This window comes from Sesamum indicum, linkage group LG10, assembly GCF_026168435.1.
Source record: "Sesamum indicum cultivar Baizhima isolate 11 linkage group LG10, ASM2616843v1, whole genome shotgun sequence".
In the NCBI taxonomy this organism is placed as follows: Eukaryota; Viridiplantae; Streptophyta; class Magnoliopsida; order Lamiales; family Pedaliaceae; genus Sesamum; species Sesamum indicum.
In genome coordinates, this window is record NC_142666.1 from 21,283,105 (window position 1) to 21,293,703 (window position 10,599).

A 10,599-nucleotide genomic window follows, 5' to 3' on the forward strand; every position below is an offset into this window, starting at 1 on the left:
GAATGCCAAATTTATTGATGTGTACCCATAAGTCTAAATTACTATAGAGGATGAATACATGCAATCTAGCTTGTTGATAGACGCTACCTTAACGTTGATATACCTCAATTGGATTGTAGTTTTTCTTTTTAGTTTGTTGATGATGATTGTATACTACAAAAGTTCTATTTTCTTTTATTTATTTTTGATTGGCAGTGTATTTTCCGTATGGAGAATAGAGTTCAACGATGTTCCAATTGTAAGCAGTATAGGAAAAAAAAAAAGAAAAAAATTCTCAAAAAACAGTTGATTTGAGCTTCAATAAAGTACCAATTTGTGCATATGGTTGAGTTGATTTTGATCAAGTAATAAATATACAACTACAAATTAGTTTCGGATCCAAACTTTTATTTCTTTGACTAAGAAACAAGGCGGTCTTATTGGAGCCATAATACAAAGAAGGCCGAATTACTACCATACACACTTAATTCTTATTTACAATAGACTCTGGCTGCCGATTTCTTGGAGAACCCAGGAGGGTTGATACTCTGGTGCAAAAGACTCAATACTCCAAATTACTTGAACTCAATCGCCGTGAAAGCTGTCTTCACCAACATTAAGTTGTTAGAATGAAATAAACAAACAAGAAAATGTGTATAGAATCAACAATTAAAGAGAAAACGCGCAACATAATGACATACAATAACAACTTAATATAAGTAACATCTCTCTAAGAACTAATTTAAACACCCAGTTGTCACATATTGGCCGCTAAAAGAAGAGTGCATCTTCGACAACATCTAGAACCACATAATAACCTATATATCCATATATTCCTCTCTACCATTTTCTAGCCAAAAAAGCAACCTTTGACCTTATCAATTGCTTCTTTATCAATTTTTCCCACATTGAGAAATCAAGTAAAGTTGAAACCATTGCAATTTACTTTGTATAATTCAAACCCAAAAGTGTCTAATTTCTATGAAACACTCACGTACTCAACATTCTAATTTGGAAGCGATGGAATTACGGATTCTGAGACCGGTTTAAATATGACAGGCGCAAGAGAGTTGGAGTTGAGACGTAAACAAGAAGTAACCCTCCATTATTTTTCTTGGTTTATTCTCGGTTTGTTCATTATGTTAAGTTTTATTCCCATGTCGCTTTATCAAAACTTTTTGTTTGTCGGACATTTAAGATTCTTGTACAAATTTTACAAAACACCATATTTGTTCATATCATCGACCTCTCAACTTTGCAGGCGTATCAAAGTATTGTTGGAAATTCGATAGCATACAATCACAAATTAGTTCATTTGTGAACTTTAAAAAATAACATACATATAATAAATTGCATAACTGTTCTAGATGCCAGTCTCATTATCGTTTTTTAAATTATTGGTCAAATATCTTAAAAGAATTTTCAACACATCTTAACAAGTTTCAGCACGATAATCATTTGTCAAAAGAAAAGTTAATAATGTATTTCTTGAAAATCTGAACAATTATGGCAATGAATGCAATTTGACCAAAAATAGTAAACTGAATGCTTTTTAAAATGTTCCAAAAAACTTCAAAAACTGTTACAAAGTAGATTACTTTTATAAAATTAAAATTCAACAAAAAAAACTTCACTTAAAGTCCAAAACATATGACTTGTCATGCATTTATCCAAAAACAATTAAATGAATTCATCTATTACTCATCAAAATATTTTGTTAATTTTTCTTCATTATTTGTAAGTTCAAGCTGATTTTGAAAAAATGAGTTTATTATAAAACACTTGACAAGAAAAACAAATCTTTGAGTAAAATATAAAAGCTGATTTTGAAAGCATTAATTGATAACAGAAGAAACAAATCTTTGAGTAAAATATAAAAGCTCATTTTGAAAACATTAATTGATAACAGAAGAACAGTTGACAAGGAAACCAATTTCCAGTAATATTAAAGGTTCTTCAAACGCAATTTAAGTTAGCAAAACTCTGTGTTCCTCAAAAACCATTTATGGACTCATGAAATTATATAGTACTCACAAAATATTTACCAAGTCCTCTTGAAAAACAGATTTTAAATTGGCATCTAGACAACAGTTAGGCATTTTAGTATAGCATTTAATTTTCAAAGTTCACAAATAAAATAATTCATGATCGAATGATATAGATTTTTCAACGCATTTTTCTATGATACGCCTGCAAAAACAAGAGGTTAATAACATGAACCAACATGAATTTTGTAAATTCATACAAGAATGTCAAATGTATTACGAACAAAAAGTTTTAAGGCAAGCGCATGAAAAGAGAACCCAACACAATAAATGCACCAAGAATAAATTTACGAAAAAAAAGGAGGGTTTATTCTCCAATTTAGGTCTCAACTCTAACCTCGCACCCTTCACACTTTGAGCAGCCTCAAAACCCATAATTATTTTCTTTCCAAACGAGAATGGTGATTCTGTGACTTTTCAAAGAAATTAAAGCAATACAATTGGGTTTGAATTATACAAAGTGTAAAATCAATGGTTCAACCACCTTGATTTCAAAATATGGAAGATAAATTGACTTAGAAGAATTAATAGGGGCACTGGTTACTTTTGAGTTAGAAACTAGAATAGAGGAATATGAAGATAGGTAGGCTACCATTAGGTTCTAAAATGTCGTCAAATAGCATACTTTAGCAGCCAACATATGTTTTAACTGAGCATTTAAATCCTACTTAACCTTTTGATTCCCGCACAATCTTTATCGATATGAGGTTATCTACTTCGCACAGAATTGGCAAATCAAATTCAAACTCTGGCCCTCGCTCTTGTAAAAGACAAGTATGAATCACACATACCAACAGACATGCTTCACTTGTAGAATCAAATAAATGCATATCATACATATTACTGAAAAATGATTTATGACCAGTAACAATAAAACTCGCATGTAAAAGAATTCGTGCTAGATTACCAGTAACAACAGTACTTCTCGAAGAGATTATAAATAGTATGACATCTATTCTTTGCATTAAGATAGAATCATGAAGGCACAAAAGAAAACAACACATATACATAATATAGCGACATGCTCTAATTTAAAGGCATAAAATAGATACCGCATAAACAAGATACCTTTCTATATGGCACTTGAGAGAAAATATTCCGTCTGTCCATTAATTGGTCTGGGAAGTTAAAATATCACTGTCCTAAGAGAATATTATAATACTTGAAGTCAAGTTAAAATAAGAGTAAGAGAGAGTGGATGATGGCACTTAGCTTTCAGCGGATTACATATAAGAGTAAAATACTTAGGAAGTTTCATCACAGTCCCAGGAGAATATTAAGATACTTAAGTCAAGTTCAAATAAGAGTAAGACAGAATGGACGGATGACACTTAGCCATCAGTGGATCACATACATGCAATCAGAGGTGAAGTAGGCAAATTGATCAGTAAACATAATGTTACTTACTGCTCCTCAAGTAGACACAGATTCAATAATCAAAGTGAAGACATACATGGCTTTCCATTACCTTCAAGCAGTAGTCTTACTCTAGATTGTGCAATTGACAACCTCAGCATCTTGCTCATATAGCTCCATGTGTTAATAAGTGGAGACAAAAGGTTTCAGCACCAAAGTCCTACGTGAACCAAAGATCATTTGGCAGCAATTTTCAGAAAACCTAAAATATCACTAACCTCTCACACAGGTAGAAATCATTTCCAAAAAAAACTTTTGTGAAAAGCTTGTAAGTGTACGTATGATTCTTTTACATCAATGCAAATAACCTTTTCCCAAAACAAGAAAATCACTTCCACTACATTTTTGCATTCATTTAGATAATATAACTTCAAGTAAAGAACTTTCTGAAACAGAAAATGCATACATTTATATTATTGCTGCAGTCACATTCTTTCCTATCTCAATGGTAGGAAGATCATCCAACACACCAAGATGACAATCCAAACCAAAGCCTGTAGATCCTCATGGCAGATTTGGAGAAACAAAGTGACTATGTCATGAACACTCATCGCAATTTGATAAAGTCTTGCAATTAACACAAGCATACTGATCAGAACCTATTAGGCTTAAGAAAGGGGACGGGAAAATATATGCCTTCAGAACACATTACAGACGTTTTGGAAAATGATAAGTCAAAACAAAGCGACAATCAAACTGTAAATAGTGAAATCTTAAGGAGGATTTAATTGCAGTAACCCGGGGAACAAAATTGTTTGAGGTTCAAATAGGCCACTGCTGTTGATTGCATTCTGAGGATCAGGGATTTCAATGGTAAATTAATGTCACTAAGAGTGGAAAATGACCAGATAAAACCAAGAAAAAACAATCATAAGCACAACAGTTTCTGAACAGAAATATTAGAACCAATCCATTCACAACTGAACAAAGACATGGCCTGAATTTCCAAACCAATCAAATTTACACATAACTGACCTTGTCTTCCACCAGTTAACTTGATTTGGACACCCTTGTCGACAAACTTCGCCAAATCCAAAACCGTTCCTTTTCGACCAGACTGAAACAAAGAAACAATCTGTATATTAGAAAAACTGACAAAAACATATATAGACATATAGATCTATATATATGCACCCGTGCACGCACACACGCCTGAGAAAGAAGAACCAGTAATTCGTGTCCTTATTAAGGCTAGAATACCATGTTTAGGGAATACGTCTCACGAGAGATTGCTAAAGAACAGCACCTTTATGCAGCAACAAATATGGCCTGCAATTGTCGAAGGACCAAAGAAAACAATGAGAATAAACTTAACAGCTCTTCACTACACATCTTTTAACAAACAAGGGTAAATACATGATGCACCATATACAAGAACAAAACATGCAACTTACCTGTAATTAGAATTACTTATTCCCGCATTCTGAAAATGACATGAAAGAAAGACTGCAGCTCATCCTTGAGCATGATTTAGAGCAAAGAAAGGATACAAGGGACAGTTCCACCAAAAGAACACTATCCCAAGAACACATTTTCTTGAAAATGAAGATAAATTCACCAACTTGACTTATTTTTTCTTGAAAGGAGAAGCGTTAAACATAGTCAAGAGACTTGGAAATAATTTTCAGGGAAGTTCCTTAAAAGTAGTTCCAACAATTTCCTCGGTCATGTCTTGAAAATTTTACTATTTGGGAGTTGCTGATGCCAGAATTACCAACCCGTGTACAACTTCAACATAGAATGTTAGGAACGAACACCACCATTTTCTCACCATTTTATCCAGTGTAGCAATAAAAATCACAACAACATCAATACAGTAATCAAACAAAAAAACAACCATACCAAAAGGGAAGAGGCCTCAGAACCTCCAATGATGGGAGCCGTCTTGGCTATTCTCCTCGCAAGTTCTGAACCAACAAAACTATCTTCACCGGCATCCTTGCATTTAAGTCCCGCACCTTTGTCCCCGGCAATAGTAATCCACGGCGTACTAGAGAATCCATGTAGTAGTTGAATTTCAAGAACCTTGAAATCATTCACCAACACCATAAAGAAAAAAAAAACAGAGTAAGACCGTGTAATTCAAGAATTCGTGATCTTTAAGAAGTACTCATACCAAGTTTTTCATTGGGCAGATAAATTCATTTAAACAAGATACATTTAATTTCACAAAGCAAGAACCCTAAATCAAGAAACTTAAAAAAGAAAAAAAAAACTCACTTGCTTTGATCAAGAAGTACCTACTGAAAAAAAGAAGAAACTGAGGTTGGAGAATGGTGGCTGTCGGCGGAGGAAGGCGACTGGTGGCTGACAGCGGAGGAAGGCACGGCTGCCTCAAGTATTGAGAATTGATGCTGCAGATGAAATGGGACGTTTTTCTAGGCTTTTTTCTAATTACACTGATATTTCATTTTTATAGGATTTTTGTATGTGTTTGGTATTTTACAACGACTATAAAATTTAGATTGGGCTGGGCCGGGCACACTTTGTTGGGCCTTAATGGATAAGTTGTTTTATCTTGTTTGCCACATACATTTAGTTCTATAAAATAAATAGTTAATTACATTAATTTTTATTAATTATTATTTGTCATCATTATTTTTTACTTTTTTTAATCCATCCATTTATGTTAAATTTTTAATTATTTTTTTATTATAAATCATTCAGAATTTACATCAATTAGGTTTTATAATTTAAGTAATTTAATATAAAAACGTTTCTCAGTTTTTAAAACTAGTTTTGTCCATCAATTAATACATATCATAATTTTTTTTATTTTTTATTTTATTATATTTATGATTATTTCATCATGTTTTTCTTTTTTTAATGTACATACATACTTATTATTGATTTTTTTAAGAAGTCATGTGACAAAAACTACACTGTTTAGTATCACATTTACAAATTCTTTAAATTATAAAAATTATATTTATCTATTCAAATGTTATTGACTCAATTAAATATTTAATTCATGTAAATAAATAGTTTAGTCAGCAGAGGAAGGCGGCTCCTTGAAATCTTGACGACTGATGCAACCGTTGAAATAGAACAAACAAATTTTATTTTTCAATATTTTTTGCTATTTTTTCTTTTTACTTTCAACTGATATTCCTATGATTTATAGTGTCTGTTTTAGTGTGTGTTGTGCATTTCACAACGGTAACAAATTTGCAATTTTACAACTCACTTCCAATTGGACTGAGCTGGTGGGCTTAATGGATAAACAATCTCTTTCAAAATTCACATCAATTAGTTTTTATAATTGAAGTAATTTTATATAAGAACCTTTCACAATTTTTAAAACTCGATTTTGTCCATCAATTAACGCTATAATATTTTTTTAGTTAATTATATTTATGTTTATATCAGAATTTTTTTTTATGTACGTACTTATTTATTATTGATTATATTTGAGAGGCCATGTAACAAAACTATAGCGTTTAATATCAATTATTAAAAAAATATTATTCTTAAATTAATCAATTTACAAATTTTTTAAATTATAAAAATTATATTTATCTATTCAAATGTTATTGACTCAATTAAAAGTTGGATTCATTTATAAATAATTTTATTGAGTGAAGTGATCATAATCATATAAATATGGTTAAGTTGGTATTTATAATTTAATATAATTAATAATAATTTATTCTATATATATGTGTGTGTCTTTATTCAATTTATTTATTTTTAAGCATTATTTGGCTTATAATTTACTTATTGGATACATTTTATTCTTAATATTTTAATTACACATTTCGAATTAATGCATTTTAATTTCATAATGCAAAAACACTTCTTGAGAAGTTCGAAGAAGCCTCTGTTGTTCAGGTGTCGAAAACAGATAATGCCGTAGCCGAACAACTAGCCAAGTTAGCAAGCTCGATGACAGCCATCCGAAGCAGAAGAATCACTTTTCTCTCATTGGAAAGAGCCGTGATAGAGGAGCAAGATGAGATTATGCGAGTGGATCCAACACCTCCGAGTTGGAAAGAAGGGATCGTCAGATTCCTAACTGATGGAACTATACTAGAAGATCAAAAAGGGGCAAAGGCCTTGAAAGGAAAAGCATCCCGCTTCATTGTGATAGATGGAGACTTATAAAAACGTGCTTTCTCGCAGCCCCTCCTAAAGTGCCTGACTCCTGAAGAGGAAAAATTATGTCCTAAGAGAGATACATGAGGGAATTTACGAAAACCACCTTGGAGGAAAGGCCTTAGCGGGAAAAGCCCCCAGGCATGGGTTCTTTTGGCCAACGATGCTCTCCGACGCACATGAGTTGGTTAGGCGATGCCGGGCATGCCAAGAACACGCAAACATTAATCACCAGCCGACAACGCTAATGCAACCCCTTGAAAGTCCCTGCCCTTTTGATCAGAGGGGTTTGGACCTAGTTGGGTCTTTTCCAGAAGCCGCAGGACAAAGAAAGTTTTTGGTCGCGGTGGACTATTTTACAAAGTGGGTAGAGGCCAAGCCGTTAGCCAAGATATCGGAGAAAGATTAAGTTTCTATTGAAGAACATCATATGCCGTTTTGGATCCCCAGCACCATAATATCCGACAATGGGACTCAGTTTTCGGAGAATAAACTTAAGTACTGGTACAAAGAGCTGGTGATCAATAATTCTTCTCATCAGTTAGTAATCACCAAGCAAACGGACAGATGGAGGTCACCAATCGGACAATCCTTTAACACTTGAAGACTCGATTGGGAACCGAAAAGGGGGCATGGGTGGATGAGCTCCCTAGCATTTTATGGACATTTCAAACGACACCAAGGAACCTACGAGAGAATTTCCGTTTAACCTATCTTATGGGACAAATGCCGTAGTGCCGGCAGAAATAGGAGAACTCTGTTGGTGAGTGAAACATTACAACCCAAACTACAACGAGCAAGGGTTGAGGATGAACGTAAATTTTTTCGAAGAGGGCAGAGAAAAAGCCACAATCCGGGCCACTATGTACACAACCAATGCGAGAGTCAATCCGAGAAGTTTTCAAGTGGGAGATCTGGTGATGCGAAAAGCCTAATCTTTGGGCCCCATTGGAAAGTTGGATGCAAAGTGGGACATCCCTCGCACGTGGAACATCGCAAATCTCAAGAAGTATTACTATTAAATTATCTGGGTACGTAAAGTTCCATTTTTGAATGTTTTGTAATAAGGGGAAAAGTAGAAGTGTAGCGTTTTATCCCTCCCCGTCGACCTCTTGTAAAACTCTTGTAATTTAGGTCCAAAGTAATGAAGTTAATTTTTCCGCTGTAGTTCAAAATTTCTTTGAAAAGGGGGATCTATGGATTTTCGAGAGGCCCCCTTGAGGTATCAATTGCCCGGGGACCCCTAACCGAAAATCCACTAAGATCAACCCCCAACGACGTTATCCCTGGAGAATTTTCCCTCCCTAAATGAAGTTGGCAAAGATCCAACTCCGGGACGCAAGCGAAATCATCCCTTGTGACAACCATCCAATCAAAATACATTGCGTAAAAAAAGCAAACTCATCCTAGAAAGATACAACGCAAGTGACATAAAAGTCGATTAAGTAAAATACTACAAAATCACGAGTTAGAACCACCTACTTACAAAAGCACCCCATATGAGGCGAAGTGGTCACCCTAAATAATATGCGTTGATTACATGCCGAGGGTCAAATTCATACTAAACAAATTAATCCGGTTACATTCCGAGATTAAATCCTAAGTAACAAACAGAAAACTACGAAGCTTTTAAACTTGGGGGGCTCAACCGTCGGCAACTTCCACCACCTCCTCTTCACCCTCCGACACCTCAAGATCAAGGAGCCCATTGTCTTCTTCAACAATCCGGCCCTTCTTGCTAAGGGTCCAACGAAAGACACGACAACACCTTCGAATTGCATCATCGTAAATAAGAGTTGCCTTGTCAGTTAAGATCGTATCCAACTTCTTTGATTCTTGGAACCTCGAGACCGCCTCCTCTTGAGCCTTAGCAATAAAAGCAACACAAGTGGCAGAGGCCAAAAATTTCCTCCCAATAGATATCTCTCGCTCAAATCGATGCTCCCTAGAGGCAATATTTTCGAAAGCCTCATCCCTCTCGCTACGTCTAGACCCCGTTGAGTTCAACTCAAAATCAGACATATCCTCTAAATTTTCACCTGAGTCAAAAGAATGACACTTAGGCAAACTCATAATCGCGGCAATATGATCGGTGAATAACCTTCTAGATATGGAGGAAGATCACCCCAAACATGAAAAAAATTTTCGGCAGGTGGATCAAAGCCCGTAACATCCCCTCTACTGAGCCCCGGTACCGAACCACCTGAGGCGCGATCACAAATTGGGAGGGGGACTGCACCCCCTACTCGAGGCGCCGCCTCGAGCCGACGGGTCGCCCCCCTCCCCCCACCTCGAAGTCGCGCCTAGTGCCTCCCCCCACCTTCGTCGTGCCCTCCCTTCCGTCGGGTGTGCCGTCGTCTGTCGGTAATGTAACTCACAGCCATTTTCACAATCACCCTCCCCACTCCACATTTCAATCAAAGAAGCAAAATACAAAGCAAGAACACTAAATGAAGAAGAAACAGAATTTAACTAAGGAAGAGAGTCACCTTTGCTAGCCATTGTGGAGAAAATGGGGTTGGGAGTCTGAAATGCAAATGAAAGGAGAAAAATATAAGTGAGTAAGTGGAAGACAAATATGAGGCACATATCAAACAAATTCAACCAACCACACTGTATAACTTCCAACGCTACTATAAATACCAAAAATATTAATTTTTTAAGGCAACCGCTATTTATTGCAAGTGATTATTTTTCTTATGAAAAGACCTTCCTTGAAAATCGTGTTTCACCTGGTGCATAATTGTGTCGTAGGTAAAATTTTCAATTTTATCAATTCGTAAAAATCTCGACCGCATCAAATATATATATATATATATCTTAGTGATTACATAACTAAATTATTATTGTGCGATACAAATGTTTAATTCACATGATATATATTTATAATTATTATAAAATTTTACTCGTTATTAAAATATATTAGTTTTCAACTTCTCATTAGGGAAACAAATAACTCAAAAATAAAAACATAACAAAACAAGTCAATCAAATAAAAAGTATAATGCAAAGTAACTATTTTGCCCTTGAAAGATACATTACAAAGAATTATCCCCATCACAAT

At 34.8% G+C, this 10,599-nt stretch overlaps 1 long non-coding RNA gene across 8 annotated transcripts; it reads right to left on the bottom strand.

Moving 5' to 3' along the window:
• Window positions 1–289: 289 nt before the first annotated feature.
• On the bottom strand, window positions 290–5,852 carry LOC148786780 (uncharacterized). Of its 8 annotated transcripts, none has more exons than XR_016067792.1 (6): window positions 5,661–5,852; window positions 5,283–5,465; window positions 4,641–4,709; window positions 4,416–4,497; window positions 3,493–3,600; window positions 290–3,142 (listed from the first exon to the last, which is right to left on the bottom strand). It is a non-coding gene; the product is annotated as an uncharacterized LOC148786780 (long non-coding RNA). The 8 variants fall into 8 exon arrangements; XR_016067789.1 differs by having other exon boundaries at window positions 290–3,166; XR_016067791.1 differs by having other exon boundaries at window positions 290–580; window positions 3,093–3,600.
• Window positions 5,853–10,599: the final 4,747 nt, after the last annotated feature.